Below are 17,838 nucleotides of genomic sequence, written 5' to 3'. Positions count from 1 at the left end.
TGGTTTTCAAAAAATTTGAAGTTTTAAACATTTGTCCAGGAAAAATGTTTCACATGGCCCCATCCTGGCGGGCTAATCACGACGTGTTATGTCAGTGGTATCATAGACACCATATAAGGTCCCAGCCAGGATCTGACATGTTTTTCTGGGCTTTTACATTAGAGGGAAAACACATATGTTAGATACAAGAAAAAGATCTTATAACACCGTCAGAATGGTTCTTTCACAGTGAAGAGAAGACGATAGCTAGTCAGATTTTATGATTCTTTGACAATGATAGGTTTTAGAGACAGGACAGGAGTCAGTGTGTCATTGTGAATGCCTTGGGCATGCTGGAAGCCTATTTTACTGAGAGCTGCAGCATTTAAAGAGACAGTGCTCAATTTATTATTAAGATAAATCACCCCAACACACCAACCTTAATCACAAAGCATATTTTTCAGACTATAAGACACACGGGTAAACAGAAAATTTAAAAAATATTTTCTACTTTTTAAATCTATGGGGACTGGGAATGGCGGATGTGCTAGCGGCCATCTAGCAACCCATGTCCTCAGCTCTATACACAAAATCCCGGTGACAGGTTCCCTTTAATGTGTCATCTGCTGACCATTGAAACATACAGAAATAGGGTCACCTCATTAAGGCCCCTTTCACACGGGCGAGTTTTCCGTGCGGGTGCGATGCGTGCGGTGAACGCATTGCACCTGCACTGAATCTTGACCCATTCATTTCTATGAGACTGTGCACACGAGCGGTGATTTTCACGCATCACTTGTGCGTTGCGTGAAAATCGCAGCATGCTCCTCTTTGTGCGTTTTTCACGTAACGCAGGCCCTATAGAAATGAATGGGGTTGCGTGAAAATCGCATGCATCCGCAAGCAAGTGCGGATGCGGTGCGATTTTCACGCATGGGTTCTAGGTGACAGTCTATTCACTGTATTATTTTCCCTTATAACATGGTTATAAGGGAAAATAATAGCATTCTGAATACAGAATGCTTAGTATAATAGTGCTGGAAGGGTTAAAAATAATAAAAAAGTTAACTCACCTTCTCCTCTTGTTCGCGTAGAGGCCGGTCTGTTCTTTAGCTGTGGGCTGAAGGACCTTTGATGACGTCAGATCACATGCTCCATCACCATGGTGATGGACCATGTGATTGGAGCATGTGATCTGACATCACCTCAGGTCATTCAGTCCACAGCTAAAGAACAGACCGGCCTCTACGCGAACAAGAGGAGAAGGTGAGTTAACTTTTTTATTATTTTTAACCCTTCCAGCACTATTATACTAAGCATTCTGTATTCAGAATGCTATTATTTTCCCTTATAACCATGTTATAAGGGAAAATAATACAATCTTCAGAACATCAATCCCAAGCCCGAACTTCTGTGAAGAAGTTCGGGTCTGGGTACCAAACATGCGCGATTTTTCTCACGCGAGTGCAAAACGCATGACAATGTTTTGCACTTGCGCGGAAAAATCGCGCATTTTCCCGCAACGCACCCGCCTCTTATCCGGGCAAAAAACATGACGCCCGTGTGAAAGAGGCCTAAAGGTAGCTAGTTAAGAAAATGTGTTTCCTGTCATTGCTCTGTAGTGTCTCATCATGCTTTTTTTTACTCTCCATGATCATGATATACACATACAAGCACACTGCAGTGCGGTATGCACATCAAGCACACACAGCTCTGAATCAGAACCAAAACAAATTTCAGGAAGTTTGCTCATCTCTAATCCATTCTACAACTTAGTAAACTTAAAACACATGGACGTTATAACACATCTGCTATATATAAATATATATAAAAATCTGACATAACTACCGTACTTGCTCTGTATTTGGCAGGTTTGGAGGCCATTCAAATCAGTTACCCACACATTTGAATTTAACCAGTTTGTATGAAATAAGTGAGTGCTTCATAAGTGCTCTGTCTACAGATCATGAAGTGGCAGTGCCTCTTCTTGCTACAGTCGTATCGATCATGTGATTGACGGGAACCAGGTATCTGCACAGGTGCTGGGTCTTACAGAGATGTGTACAGCCTTATACAGCCTCTCTGAGGGTCGTATTCTCTCTGCAACTGGGGCTAATATTTCAGCCCCAGTTACAGGATAAATCAGCAATAAAAAAGAAATGCTGAAAAAAACTATATAAAAATAAAGTCCCATATATCACAAAAACGCACAAAAACTGATTACATAACCGAATGGAATAGAAGTCATGGCTTTTTTGAAGATTTTGAAGATGCATATACTAAAAAAACAAAATAAAATGGCCCTGGTCAGGGAGGGGGTAAATGGCCTGGTCTCAAACGGGTTAATTGGATATGTTATATGTAGCTTTGGACATACAGTAATAGGCCTTGTATTAGTAGTGTACTAGCAGCTTTATAGATTCATAGCCATAAACAATTAGTTTTCTTTTTGATCCTACACATAAATTACTTGGCCTCCATAATGCAGCTTTTTGTGAGCTATGATTCAGGAATCGCTGGGTAATTTTTAAGTGAAATGATGCCTGGTCACTGGAGTGTGCATAGCTGTGATAATATCTGCCAGTTTTTTTAATGGACACAATAAAATTCAAATTTTATTCACCATCTGGGAAATTCTGCTTTTGTATGTTTGTTCTGGACCGAGATTATTGCTATATTTGCCATGAGCCACCATGGGGATTTATATAACTCCTGACTATTCTACAGACACAGCAGGAGACAGTGGGCAGCTGCTCCTACTACCAACTACTGTACAGCTAATCCTTTTTTATCCTGTGGCAGAAATGAGTTGGATTTCTACAATTTGAAGCAGAACATTTAAAAATGCCAAGCTGCAAATATTTTACAGGAATGGAAATATTTTCGCAAAAATAAAAAAGGTACAAATATATCAACCATCGTACAGTTTTTAGGTACCGTAAGTACCTTCATTGCTTCTGAGGATTAACCAGTTGCACGAGGTTAAAATAATACATAAAGTATGGGTAACAAATTCAATGCATATATCACGACTGGCGTGCCTATCACATATGTGACATAAAGGGAGGGAAAAGGGAAGGCTCTGTCCAAGGGAGAGGGAAAGGTGGTGACCCCTATCTCACCTTAAGGCTGGCACCTGACTGCCCTGACGTCCCTAGACGGGTTCCTCACCCGTACGCCGATCACGTGCCTAAAACCCTGGCTTTCCCTAAGATGAGCCCTAGATAGTGAATAGGGCAGTGGGAACACTAGTCCGCACCACTAACTCTAAAGGAAAACACCAAGGGGAGGACAGACAATACAGACAACATATAATCCCAGGTGGGCGACAACAAAAAGCCCAACAGGGATCCGGAGGGTAACACTCTGGAACAACAACCAGGATTCACAGCTCCAGTGGGTCAGTATAGAAGTCCAGGCAGGAAGCTCTATATCTGGCAACCAGAGAAGTGAGAGAGGAGAATATAAGGAGATTGGGAGTGACAGACAAGAAACAGCTGAGGAGGAGAAGCTACGGATCCCTGAGTGAGACAAAAAGGATAGTAAGGCAAACACAGAAAACTATTAAGAAACAGCATGATCTTTAGACATAGAGCGCGCAGCCACCCGCGGCGACTTCCTGACCCCAGGTATAACGGAGTCAGACGTGGCTCTTGACACCCTCGTGACAGTACCCCCCTTTCTACGAGGGGCCTCCGGACACTCAGGACCAGGTCTCTCAGGATGAGAGGCATGGAAAGCCTGAACTAACCTGTTGGCGTTTACCTCTGACGCTGGAACCTACATTCTTTCCTCGGGGCCGTAACCCCTCCAATGCACCAGATACCGAAGAGAGCGGCGGACCAGACGAAAATCAACAATTTTGGATATTTGAAACTCCAGATTACTATCCACAATAACAGGAGGGGGTAGCAGTGGTGATGGTTCTAGAGGTGGAACATACTTCTTGAGTAACGACTTATGGAAGACGTTATGGATCTTAAAAGTCTGAGGTAGCTCCAGGCGAAAAGCCACGGGGTTAATGACGGCCACTATTTTGTAAGGACCAATGAACCTAGGACCCAGTTTCCAAGAGGGAACCTTCAACTTAATATTCCTAGTAGATAACCACACATAGTCATTCACTCCTAGGTCCGGACCTGGCGACCGTTTCTTATCAGCCATGCATTTATATTTACCTCCCATATTTTTCAAGTTAGCTTGCACCTTCTGCCATACAGATGAAAGAGATGAAGAAAACCGTTCCTCTTCGGGAACCCCAGAAGAGCCCCCCCCCTCTTTGAAAGTACAGAATTGGGGATGAAAACCATATGCACCAAGAAATGGTGACTTGCCAGTGGATTCCTGACGGCGATTATTTATGGCAAACTCGGCTAACGGTAAATATGATGACCACACCTCTTGATTTTCAGACACAAAACACCTTAGATATGTCTCAAGGTTTTGGTTGGTACGCTCAGTCTGTCCATTCTACTGAGGATGGAAAGCTGAGGAAAAAGATAAGTGTACCCCCAAACGGGAACAAAAAGCTTTCCAAAACTTAGAAATAAATTGGGTTTCCCGATCCGAAACCACATCGGAAGGGACCCCGTGAAGCTTCACGATTTCACTGATGAACACCTGAGCAAGAGTCTTAGCATTAGGAAGTGCGGGTAACGCAATGAAGTGTACCATTTTGCTAAACCTGTCTACTACAACCAAGATAACCGTTTTACCTGCAGACAACAGTAAGTCAGTGATGAAATCTATTGACAGATGTGTCCATGGCCTATTGGGAATGACAAGTGGCAATAAAGACCCTGCAGGACGTGTATGAGAGACTTTCGCGCGTGCACAAGTAGAACAAGTAGACACAAAATCCATTACATCCTGACGCAACCTTGGCCACCAAAAACGACGAGACAATAGCTCCAAGGTTGCTTTACTACCCGGGTGCCCAGCAAGTGCCGAATTATGATGTTCCTTTAATAATTCGAGACGCAGGTTTAACGGTACAAACAATTTCTCTGAGGGGCAAGAGACCGGGGCGTCCCCCTGGGCCTCTTAACACCTTCCCCTCCAGAACAGAGTGTACAGCAGAGACAACCACCCCTCTTTGTAAAATGGGTAACGGATCACTAACATTACCCCCTCCAGGGAAACTACGAGATAATGCGTCTGCCTTGGTATTTTTTGCTCCAGGACGATAGGTGATGACAAAGTTAAACCTGGTAAAAAAATAGCGACCACCTAGCTTGTCTAGGGGTGAGACGCTTAGCCGATTCGAGGTACAGAAGGTTTTTGTGATCCGTAATCACCGTGACGGGGTGGATTGCTCCCTCTAAGAAGTGACGCCATTCTTCAAACGCTAGTTTAATCGCTAATAGTTCCCTATTTCCAATATCATAGTTTTTCTCAGCTGTAGATAATTTTGGGGAAAAGAAAGCGCAAGGACGCCATTTGCCAGGAGACGGACCCTGAGACAGTACAGCCCCCACTCCCACCTCTAACGCATCTACTTCAACAATAAAAGGCTGGGAGACATCGGGTTGAATTAGAACAGGTGCCGAAGTAAATCTCTCTTTTAGGCCTCTTTCACACTACAGTATGTTGAATTCAGTGTTTTGCGTTCCGTTTTTCACGGATCCGTTGTTCCGTTTTTTGCTTCCGTTGTGGTTCCGTTTCCGTTCCGTTGTTCCGTTCCGTTTTTCCGTATGGCAAATACAGTATACAGTAATTTCATATAAAAAATTGGGCTGGGCATAACATTTTCAATAGATGGTTCCGCAAAAAACGGAACGGAAACGGAAGACATACGGATGCATTTCCGTATGTGTTCCGTTTTTTTTGCGGACCCATTGACTTGAATGGAGCCACGGACTGTGATTTGCAGCCAAATATAGGACATGTTCTATCTTTTCAACGGAACGGAAAAACGGAAATACGGAAACGGAATGCATACGGAACACATTCTGTTTTTTTGCGGAACCATTGAAATGAATGGTTCCGTATACGGACCGTATACGGAACGCAAAAAACGGACCGTATACGGAACGCAAAAAACTGTAGTGTGAAAGAGGCCTTAGGCCTAGTTCACACGAACGTATGGCTTTTATAGTTTTTTGCGGTCCGTTTTTCACGGATCCGTTGTTCCGTTTTTGAGTTCCGTTGTGTTTCCGTTTCCGTTCCGTTGTTCCGTTCCGTTTTTCCGTATGCCATGTACAGTTTACAGTAATTACATAGGAAAAATTGGGCTGGCCATAACATTTTCAATAGATGGTTCAGAAAAAACGGAACGGAAACGGAAGACATACGGATGCATTTCCGTATGTGTTCCGTTTTTTTTGCGGATCCATTGACTTGAATGGAGCCACGACCCGTGATTTACGGCCAAATATAGGACAAGCTCTATCTTTCAACGGAACGGAAAAACGGAAACGGAAGGCATACGGAACACATTCCGTTTTTTTTGCGGAACCATTGAAATGAATGGTTCCGTATACGGACCGTATACGGAACACAAAAAAACGGCCCGTACACCCGCAAAAAAAACGTTCGTGTGAACTAGGCCTTAGGCCTAGTTCACACGAACGTATGGCTTTGGCCTCTTTCACACGACCGTTTTTTTTTTCCGTTTTGCGGGCCGTTTTTTGCGGTCCGTATACGGTCCGTATACGGAACCATTCATTTCAATGGTTCCGCAAAAAAAACGGAATGTACTCCGTGTGCATTCCGTTTCCGTATTTCCGTTTTTCCGTTCCGTTTAAAGATAGAACATGTCCTATATTTGGCCGCAAATCACGTTCCGTGGCTCCATTAAAGTCTATGGGTCCGCAAAAAAACGGAATGCATACGGAAATGCATCCGTATGTCTTCCGTATCCGTTCCGTTTTTTGCGGAACCATCTATTGAAAATGTTATGCCCAGCCCAATTTTTTATATGAAATTACTGTATACTGTATTTGCCATACGGAAAAACGGAACGGAACAACGGAACGGAAACGGAACCACAACGGAAGCAAAAAACGGAACAACGGATCCGTGAAAAACGGACCGCAAAACACTGAAATGGACATACTGTCGTGTGAAAGAGGCCTTTTATAGTTTTTTGCGGTCCGTTTTTCACGGATCCGTTGTTCCGTTTTTGAGTTCCGTTGTGTTTCCGTTTCCGTTCCGTTGTTCCGTTCCGTTTTTCCGTATGCCATGTACAGTTTACAGTAATTACATAGGAAAAATTGGGCTGGCCATAACATTTTCAATAGATGGTTCAGAAAAAACGGAACGGAAACGGAAGACATACGGATGCATTTCCGTATGTGTTCCGTTTTTTTTGCGGATCCATTGACTTGAATGGAGCCACGACCCGTGATTTACGGCCAAATATAGGACAAGCTCTATCTTTCAACGGAACGGAAAAACGGAAAAACGGAAACGGAAGGCATACGGAACACATTCCGTTTTTTTTGCGGAACCATTGAAATGAATGGTTCCGTATACGGACCGTATACGGAACACAAAAAAACGGCCCGTACACCCGCAAAAAAAACGTTCGTGTGAACTAGGCCTAAGGCCTCTTTCACACGACAGTATGTCCATTTCAGTGTTTTGCGGTCCGTTTTTCACGGATCCGTTGTTCCGTTTTTTGCTTCCGTTGTGGTTCCGTTTCCGTTCCGTTGTTCCGTTCCGTTTTTCCGTATGGCAAATACAGTATACAGTAATTTCATATTAAAAATTGGGCTGGGCATAACATTTTCAATAGATGGTTCCGCAAAAAACGGAACGGATACGGAAGACATACGGATGCATTTCCGTATGCATTCCGTTTTTTTGCGGACCCATAGACTTTAATGGAGCCACGGAACGTGATTTGCGGCCAAATATAGGACATGTTCTATCTTTAAACGGAACGGAAAAACGGAAATACGGAAACGGAATGCACACGGAGTACATTCCGTTTTTTTTGCGGAACCATTGAAATGAATGGTTCCGTATACGGACCGTATACGGACCGCAAAAAACGGCCCGCAAAACGGAAAAAAAAAAACGGTCGTGTGAAAGAGGCCTTAGAGAGGAAAATGCAATTTTAGCGGCGTCAGACCATTTAGAAAAATCAGTCCCCTTCCTAGTCATGTCAGTAAGGGGTTTGACGATCACTGAATTATTTTTAATGAACTTTCTATCGAAATTTGCGAAACCCAAAAACCGTTGTAGAGCTTTAAGGTTCTCAGGAAGATCCCAATCCAAAATTGCCTGGACCTTCCTAGGATCCATACGGAAACCTGAAGCAGATAATAGATGTTCTAGGAACTGTATTTCCTGAACGGCGAAGACACACTTTTCAATTTTCGCATATAATTTATTCGTTCGTAGGACCTGCAGTACCTGTCTGACATGTACTTCATGTGTTTTCAGATCAGCCGAATAAATTAAGATATCATCTAGGTATATCACCACAAACCTGCCGATAAGATGACTAAAAATATCATTAACGAAATGTTGGAAGACAGCAGGAGCATTGGTCAGACCGAAAGGCATGACTAAATTTTCATAATGCCCCTCAGGGGTGTTAAAAGCTGTCTTCCACTCATCCCCTTCCTTGATACGAATCAGATTGTAGGCCCCCCTAAGATCAAGTTTGGAGAACCACTTAGCACCCGCAATCTGATTAAACAGGTCAGGAATGAGAGGAAGAGGGTATGGGTCTCGGATGGTTATCCGGTTTAGCTCGCGGAAATCTAGGCAAGGACACAGGCCCCCATCTTTCTTTTTAACAAAGAAAAACCCTGCAGCCACGGGTGAAGAAGAGGGTCTGATGTGTCCCTTAGCCAGACTCTCGGAGATATAATCTTTAATGGCTTGTCTCTCGAGACCCGAAAGATTATATAACCTGGTCTTGGGTAATTTTGCACCGGGAATCAGGTTAAATGGGCAATCATAAGGACGGTGAGGTGGTAACTTGTGACAACCCTTTTCAGAAAAAACGTCCTCAAAGTCCGAAATAAATGTAGGTAGGGTAGCTATGGAGGCGACTAAGCAATTGCTATTTAAGCAATTTTCTCTGCAATGCTCACTCCACTCCAATATCTCCCTGGCCTGCCAATCCACTACAGGATTGTGCGCTACCAACCAGGGAAGACCCAATACCACAGGAGAGGGAAGGCCCTCCAGAACATAACATGAAAGACACTCATTATGGTGGTCCCCTACCCGAAGGTGTAAGATATGGACAATGTGAGTGAGGTTTCTCTGAGACAGAGGAGCAGAATCAATAGCGAATATGGGAATAGGTCTCTGCAGCGTACAGAGAGACAAACCCATAGTGCGGGCAAAATGGGCATCAATCAAATTTACCCCTGCTCCACTGTCTAGAAAGAAAGAAATAGTCTCCGTCTTAACACCAAAAACCAATAACCGCTGGCAACAGAAATTGAGATGTTCGTATGGAGGAAACGTATACCCCCCGGCTGACATTCTCCGCACAGCCTGGGGTTAGTGGTTCCGACGGTCTTTTGTTTTTGAGAAAGGAAGGACAGACATTAATGAAATGACCCCTTTCCCCACAGACAAAAACAAGCCCCACGCCTACGGCGAGCCTCAGGAGGATGGACCTGACGAGTAGTTCCTCCTAGCTGCATTGGCTTGTCTAGGTCAGTACAGACTAACTGCTGCTTGGGAGAGGTTACCAATTGCTCAGGAATTTTCAATCTCTCCCTAAGACGTCTATCTATTCTGATAGAGAGGGACATAACAGCATCAAGGGAAAGGGGAGTCTCATACAGCGCAAGCGCATACTTAACCCTTTCGGATAACTCAGAGCAGAACTGACTCCTGAGAGCCGGGTCGTTCCACTGAGTATCCGTAGCCCACCTACGGAACTCTGAGCAATATTCCTCTGCTGGCCGATCTCCCTGTAGGAGTCTCCGTAACTTCGATTCAGCCAGGGCGACTCGGTCAGGGTCATCATATATGAGACCCAAGGCCCCAAAAAATTCATCCACTGACCGCAGAGCCTGGGAACCAGGGGGTAAAGAGAACGCCCAGGATTGCGGGTCCCCTTGAAGCAGGGAAATAATAATCCCCACCCGCTGTTCTTCATTACCAGAGGAGTAAGGGCGCAGCTTAAAATATAATTTACAGGCCTCACGGAACATCACAAACTTGTCCCTTCCCCCAGAAAATCTGGCAGGAAGAATAACCTTGGGTTCTGCAACAACCTGGTTACTCATAGCAACCGCTGGGCTTGCGGTCTGCTGCATTTGCTGCTGTTGGAGGACCGACGCCTTCAATCCTGCCACCTCCAAAGACAGGCCTTGAAGTTGTTTTGCCAAAGCAGCAATAGGATCCATAATGGATTCTAAATAGAGAGAGAAAAAAAAAAAAAAAAAAAAGAATTCCCCCCCCCCCAAAAAATAAGGGCCAGATATAATATCACGACCGGCGTGCCTATCACATACGTGACACAACGGGAGGGAAAAGGGGAGGCTCTGTCCAAGGGAGAGGGAAAGGTGGTGACCCCTATCTCACCTTGAGGCTGGCACCTGACTGCCCTGACGTCCCTAGACGGGTTAAAAACCCTGGCTTTCCCTAAGATGAGCCCTAGATAGTGAATAGGGCGGTGGGAACACTAGTCCGTACCACTAACTCTAAAGGAAAACACCAAGGGGAGGACAGACAATACAGACAACATATAATCCCAGGTGGGCGACAACAAAAAGCCCAACAGGGATCCGGAAGGTAACACTCTGGAACAACAACCAGGATTCACATCTCCAGTGGGTCAGTATAGAAGTCCAGGCAGGAAGCTCTATATCTGGCAACCAGAGAAGTGAGAGAGGAGAATATAAGGAGATTGGGAGTGACAGACAAGAAACAGCTGAGGAGGAGAAGCTACAGATCCCTGAGTAAGACAAAAAGGATAGTAAGGCAAACACAGAAAACTATCATTAAGAAACAGCGTGATCTTTAGACATAGAGCGCGCAGCCACCCGCTGCGACTTCCTGACCACGGGTATAACGGAGTCAGACGTGGCTCTTGACACCCTCGTGACAGCATATTGGAAGTGATAAATGTGAGAATTTTGTGGGCATGTCAAGTTATCTTTAGTTGAAGAAGATGTTCTTCACATGCACTGAGTGACCTTTGCCTACCGTTAACCACCAGACCACAGTCAATGTGGTTACATTCCTGCAACCAGAGACAGCAGCCTTCAAGCTATGACTGTTATGTGGTTCCTCTGGCTGTCACTTTTATGAACGTCCTGTGGATAGCACTTTGTTCGAGAGGTCCTCCCGTGTTATTTGCATTAACTTACCACCCTTGAACACATATTTACTTTATAGATGTATTTTTCTTATACACTTTTATTAGCTGTTGAGCTCGTGTGTCTCTTGCAGTAACTTCTTTAGGTCAGAGTTGAATTGCTGCGGTTCAGACTTGATTGTTGCACAGCAGTTTGTGTAAACTTTTTCATGGTTTCCCAAATACTTTTAGGTTAACCTCTTCTCCAGTCATAGATTTGGGAACATATTGAAATTTAGTCCCAGGAATGTTTCAGAAAACTTAAAACTATATAATTGAGCCATGGATCAGGAAAAATCAAGTAAGCATATCTTCTGATTTTGCATATTCTGCATTGCAATTGTATACAGAATTGTTTAAAAAAAATAGCAGTCTAACATCATTCATCTGATAAATCGCTTTTTTGTAGAAGTGATATTTCTAGATTGCAAATTGTTTAGTTGTAAGTGCAGTAGAGTAATAGGAAAAAAAAAGACCTAAAAATTTGGACATGCATGTCGCTCATTGTGAGTAATTGAATCATTCATTGAAAGAGGCCAATTCAAAATAATAGCAGTAGGGAATAAATTGGTGAAGTCATTCATTCTGAGGTATTCATTTTGGCCCTTATTTAAGGACGAAGGGTGGCAAATATCACACATGTTGGTAATAGTGCATTTTCTTCTGAAATACTGGGGAATATGAGTAATTCCAGACACTGTTCTGATGAAGAACATACTTTAATTAAAAAGTTTATTGGAGAGGGAAAAACATATAGAGAAGTGGAGCAGCTTATAAAATTATCTTAAATGCCTTGAAGCGTCAACCAAAACCGGAAATATGCAGAAGAAAGCGGGGAACTACTGTTTGAATGAATCGAAGAATAGCAAAAATGGCAAAGGCTTAGCCAATGCTCACCTCAGGACTCCAGAGCGTCAGGACGCTCAGCCAGCAGCTCCACCTGGCGTGCAGGGCGTGAAATATTTTCTGCTCACTATATGAGGATGGATCCTGCATATGCAGATGCAAGTGAATGAAACTGGAAAAAAACATCCTGAATAGGTTGGAATTTGCCATGTAACACAATGTCTGGCAAAAAGAGAAACGGTGGACTGCTGAAATTTAAGTTGTTCTTTTTGGGTCTAGTGGATTCAGACAGTATGTCTGATGACCCCCGGGCACTGAATTCAAGCCACAGCACACTGTAAAGACAATAAAGCATGGCGGTGCAAAAAAGCATGATATGGGGATATTTATCATACCATAGTGTTGGGCCTATTTATCGCATCAGAGGGATCATAGATCAATTTGAATATATCAAAATACTTGAGGAGATCATGCTGCCCTATGCCGAAGAAGAAATGCACTTGAAATGGGTGTTCCAACAAGACAATGACCCAAAACACACCAGTAAGTGAACAACATCTTGGTTACAGACAAGCAGGATGGAGGTAATGGAGTGACGAGCCCAATCACCTGACCTCAATCCCACAGAGAACTTGTGGGATGACATAAAAATGAGTCTTTTGTGGCAAAACCCAAAAATGTTGAAGAACTGTTGAATGTAGGTCAATTTTCCTGGACTGCAATACCTGTGTATTGCCAGAATTGGTTGACTCCATGCAACACAGATACCAAGCAGTTCTCAGAAACAGTGGTTATGCCACTTAATATTAGTTCAGTAATTCAAGGTAAAGTGAAACCTCAAATATTTTTTTAGTTTATACATGAAGACCAACATTTTCCTCTCTAGTCTTAAGTCCCTCTGTGCTGCTGAAGGATTCGCCAAAGTTACGTAGAGGCACAGGCCTCTACATAAGTTTGGTGCTTCCTCTGGCAGGCTGTGTGCCAGACTTACATCTACATCAGCTACTTTGCTGGTGTAGAGTTAACCCATAACTGGAGTGGAGAATGATAAATATCCTGGGCCTACCAGCCCGCCCACTTCCCCATCCAAGGCGCACGCCTTTTCTCACCACTTCAGACAAAACTGCAACTGATACACTCCTATATTGTAGCATATACATGTTAATAAATGCCCCTTAAATTTTTACATTTTTACAGAAAAATGCTAGAGCTGTTATTTTTTTTTTTTAACAGCTTAATATTCCTTTTTGTTTACTGTAAAGGATTAACACTAACTGGATACATTTTATTATTGTTGTGATCAAGAATTGAATAGAATTCCAGTGCATTTGCATTTATGGAAATAAAAGTTCTAATGATTTTGTGCTTTTAGTTGCTTTGTTAAGATCACTGCTATCTTTTTTAACACTGTACATTTGAATGTAGATTTTACCGTACCTTGTTCTCAAGTTATTAGCTACTCTTCGTTCATTCTTTCCTTGTTTGCCCACCTCCTACATTCAGGGAATTTTTACCTCTATTTCAAACACAGATTGGAGGTCATGTTTTTAGTATGTGCATTTCCTCCCTTGTGGTGACACATTTACAATTCTATATTATCTTCTATGTACATACCCTGTTAGACAGACTCCTGATAGATTGTTTCCTAGTACTCTTTTATTTGTATAACTTTATCTGAAAATTGATTAGCCTTAAAAAAAAAAAAAAGATTAATCAAGGGCTTTAAAGGGAATCTCCAGGAATACATCCTCCCTTTTACTAAGGCCCATTTTCCACAGTGTATGTGTGACAATTTCCTGACATCTGCTTTTTCTCACTGTTGATTTAGTGGTCAACTGTAGTCGCTATAATAAAAATCAGTGTTCCATGCAAACACCCTGTAATAAACTTGTACAGGTCCTTCTAAAAAAATTAGCATATTGTGATAAAGTTCATTATTATCTGTAATGTACTGATAAACATTAGACTTTCATATATTTTAGATTCATTACACACAACTGAAGTAGTTCAAGCCTTTTATTGTTTTAATATTGATGATTTTGGCATACAGCTCATAAAAACCCAAATTTCCTATCTAAAAAAATTAGCATATTTCATCCGACCAATAAAAGAAAAGTGTTTTTAATACAAAAAAAGTCAACCTTCAAATAATTATGTTCAGTTATGCACTCAATACTTGGTCGGGAATCCTTTTGCAGAAATGACTGCTTCAATGCGGCGTGGCATGGAGGCAATCAGCCTGTGGCACTGCTGAGGTGTTATGGAGGCCCAGGATGCTTCGATAGCGGCCTTAAGCTCATCCAGAGTGTTGGGTCTGGCGTCTCTCAACTTTCTCTTCCCAATATCCCACAGATTCTCTATGGGGTTCAGGTCAGGAGAGTTGGCAGGCCAATTGAGCACAGTAATACCATGGTCAGTAAACCATTTACCAGTGGTTTTGGCACTGTGAGCAGGTGCCAGGTCATGCTGAAAAATGAAATCTTCATCTCCATAAAGCTTTTCAGCAGATGGAAGCATGAAGTGCTCCAAAATCTCCTGATAGCTAGCTGCATTGACCCTGCCCTTGATAAAACACAGTGGACCAACACCAGCAGCTGACATGGCACCCCAGACCATCACTGACTGTGGGTACTTGACACTGGACTTCAGGCATTTTGGCATTTCCCTCTCCCCAGTCTTCCTCCAGACTCTGGCACCTTGATTTCCGAATGACATGCAACAGTCCAGTGCTGCTTCTCTGTAGCCCAGGTCAGGCGCTTCTGCCACTGTTTCTGGTTCAAAAGTGGCTTGACCTGGGGAATGCGGCACCTGTAGCCCATTTCCTGCACACGCCTGTACACATTGGCTCTGGTTGTCTCTACTCCAGACTCAGTCCACTGCTTCCGCAGGTCCCCCAAGGTCTGGAATCGGTCCTTCTCCACAATCTTCCTCAGGGTCCGGTCACCTCTTCTCGTTGTGCAGCGTTTTCTGCCACACTTTTTCCTTCCCACAGACTTCCCACTGAGGTGCCTTGATACAGCACTCTGGGAACAGCCTATTCGTTCAGAAATTTCTTTCTGTGTCTTACCCTCTTGCTTGAGGGTGACAATGATGGCCTTCTGGACAGCAGTCAGGTCGGCAGTCTTACCCATGATTGCGGTTTTGAGTAATGAACCAGGCTGGGAGTTTTTAAAAGCCTCAGGAATCTTTTGCAGGTGTTTAGAGTTAATTAGTTGATTCAGATGATTAGGTTAATAGCTCGTTTAGAGAACCTTTTCATGATATGCTAATTTTTTTAGATAGGAAATTTGGGTTTTCATGAGCTGTATGCCAAAATCATCAATATTAAAACAATAAAAGGCTTGAACTACTTCAGTTGGTGTGTAATGAATCTAAAATATATGAAAGTCTAATGTTTATCAGTACATTACAGAAAATAATGAACTTTATCACAATATGCTAATTTTTTTTTAAAGGACCTGTATGTTATACACAACAGCTATTCTGAAGAGGCAGAAGGAGGGACAGACCAGCAGCCTGAATCAATGATAAGGCAGGAGGTGTGTCTTAGACTACCTAACACTTCCTTAAGGCACGGTAGGGAAGCTGTAGTCACACCTCAAAGCACTGACCAAAGAGAACCGAGCTTAAAAATAGCTAAGCAACAAGTGCTGCTTAAAATAAATAGCAGGAAAATACCATCTTTAGGAATGCAGTTATATAAAATATTTTAAGGGGTATTTCCACCTGGGGCATGGATGGCATATCACTGGAATATGCCATCAATATCAGATAGCTCCTATCTCCAGAATGGGTCCCCAAACTGAAGGAGAGCACACAGTGCATGTGTGGCTTACTCTCCATTCATTGATATGCAAGTTCCAAAAACAGCCAGGTGATCGCTTTTGGCTGTTTTCAGAAGTCCCATAGCGGTAAATGGAGAGCAAGTCCCGCAAGTGTGGCCACCTCTCAATTCACCGCCATGGGACTCCCCGAAAAATAGCTGAGCCAGCACTTGGCTATTTTCAGAACTCCCATACCAGAGAACGGAGCATGATTGCACATGCGTGTCTGCTCTCCATGCCCTCCGAGGGCCCACACCTATCTGACATCGATGGCATATAGTAGAGCTGTTAATAATACCCCTTTATGTAGTTTTTTTATTTGGCAAAAGACATATCAACATTACTTTTTTTCACGTGTTCATGAAAAACATAATAAGCATGTATACTGCCAACATACCTTTTGGTGAATAGCTGACCTATAGGCTTACAATGGACAATGGAGAAGTGGAACACTTTGTTCTGGAATTGGCAGTAGACGGATAAAATGTCCTAATAATCACAGAGGCAATCACCTTAAAAGAAATAAGAATACATTAATAAGGCAGTATGTTCTTTTGTTAGTCATTTATGATTAATACTGCAGCTGATCGCTCTGAGAAATATTCTACCTTGTTATCCCCAGTTGAATCTTTATGCACTAATATCGCAAATCTTCAGCTGGTAATTGGACATCCATTTTATATTCCTCGAAATGTTAACTGCAGTGTTGTCATTAATTTATTTGGCTGTGAAGGTGCCATTAGGATGGATAGTAAAACGCCTATTTTATAATCTACTCACTGACAGATGATGGCTTAAAAGCAATAGCAACATTCGTTTTTTACTATAAAATAGCACAAATCTGCAGCAAGATTCTGCAAAAACAAAGCGTCACATAAAGCCGTAGCCGGGCTTGTCTGGCCCACATTTCTTTTTTTCAAGTCAAAACCTTGACTGGATGCAAAAGTGATGATGTGGATAAATGAAAACTTTGAATTCTGATCCAATCCCATTTTGGCTGAGAATACAAAAATTCACATGTGGCAAACAGTCAGAATATATGACAGGACTAATAACCAACATTTTAGGAGGGGTCATTTACTATCTTCACACAGGGTGTCACTACAGTTGCAAGAAAAAGTATGTGAAGTCTTTGGAATGATATTGATTTCTGCACAAATTGGTCATAAAATGTGATCTGATCTTTATCTAAGTCACAACAATAGACAATCACAGTCTGCTTAAACTAGAATTAAATGTTAACTACTTAAAGAATTAAATGTTACTATGTTTTTATTGAACACACCATGTAAACATTCACAGTGCAGGTGGAAAAAGTATGTGAACCCCTAAACTAATGACATCTCCAAGAGCTAATTGGAGTGAGGTGTCAGCCAACTGCAGTCCAATCAATGGGATGAGATTGGAGGTGTTGGTTACAGCTGCCCTGCCCTATAAAAACACACACCAGTTGTGGGTTTGCTTTTCACAAGAAGCATTGCCTGATGTGAATAATGCCTCACACAAAGGAGCTCTCAGAAGACCTACCATTAAGAATTGTTGACTTGAATAAAGCTGGAAAGGGTTATAAAAGTATCTCCAAAAGCCTTGCTGTTCATTAGTCCACGGTAAGACAAATTGTCTATAAATGGAGAAAGTTCAGCACTGCTGCTACTCTCCCTAGGAGTGGTCGTCCTGAAAAGATGACTGCAAGAGCACAGCGCAGACTGCTCAATGAGGTGAAGAAGACTTCTAGAGTGTCAGCTAAAGACTTACAAAAGCCTCTGGCATATGCTAACATCCCTGTTAGCAAATCTACGATACGTAAAACGCTAAACAAGAATGGATTTCCTGGGAGGATACCACAGAGGAAGCCACCGCTGTCCAAAAAAAAAAAACATTGCTGCACATTTACAGTTTGCACAAGAGCAC

At 42.7% G+C, this 17,838-nt stretch overlaps 1 protein-coding gene across 5 annotated transcripts in view; it reads right to left on the bottom strand.

The window, feature by feature from the left end:
• TMEM150C (transmembrane protein 150C) overlaps positions 1 to 17,838 on the bottom strand; it is a 252,534-nt gene that overhangs the window by 68,623 nt on the left and 166,073 nt on the right. For 4 of the 5 annotated variants that reach the window (XM_044304729.1, XM_044304737.1, XM_044304753.1 and 1 more), the window contains one exon: positions 16,325 to 16,439. The gene's annotated coding sequence lies outside the window, so the exon portion shown is untranslated. Of the gene's footprint in view, positions 1 to 16,324; positions 16,440 to 16,535; positions 16,636 to 17,838 lie in introns of those variants that run through there. The other variant, XM_044304761.1, reaches the window with a different exon arrangement.

This window comes from Bufo gargarizans, chromosome 1 (genome assembly GCF_014858855.1).
Source record: "Bufo gargarizans isolate SCDJY-AF-19 chromosome 1, ASM1485885v1, whole genome shotgun sequence".
NCBI lineage: Eukaryota > Metazoa > Chordata > Amphibia > Anura > Bufonidae > Bufo > Bufo gargarizans.
Note: the sequence above shows the minus strand (reverse complement) of the source record. Positions and strands in the feature narration are given on the sequence as shown.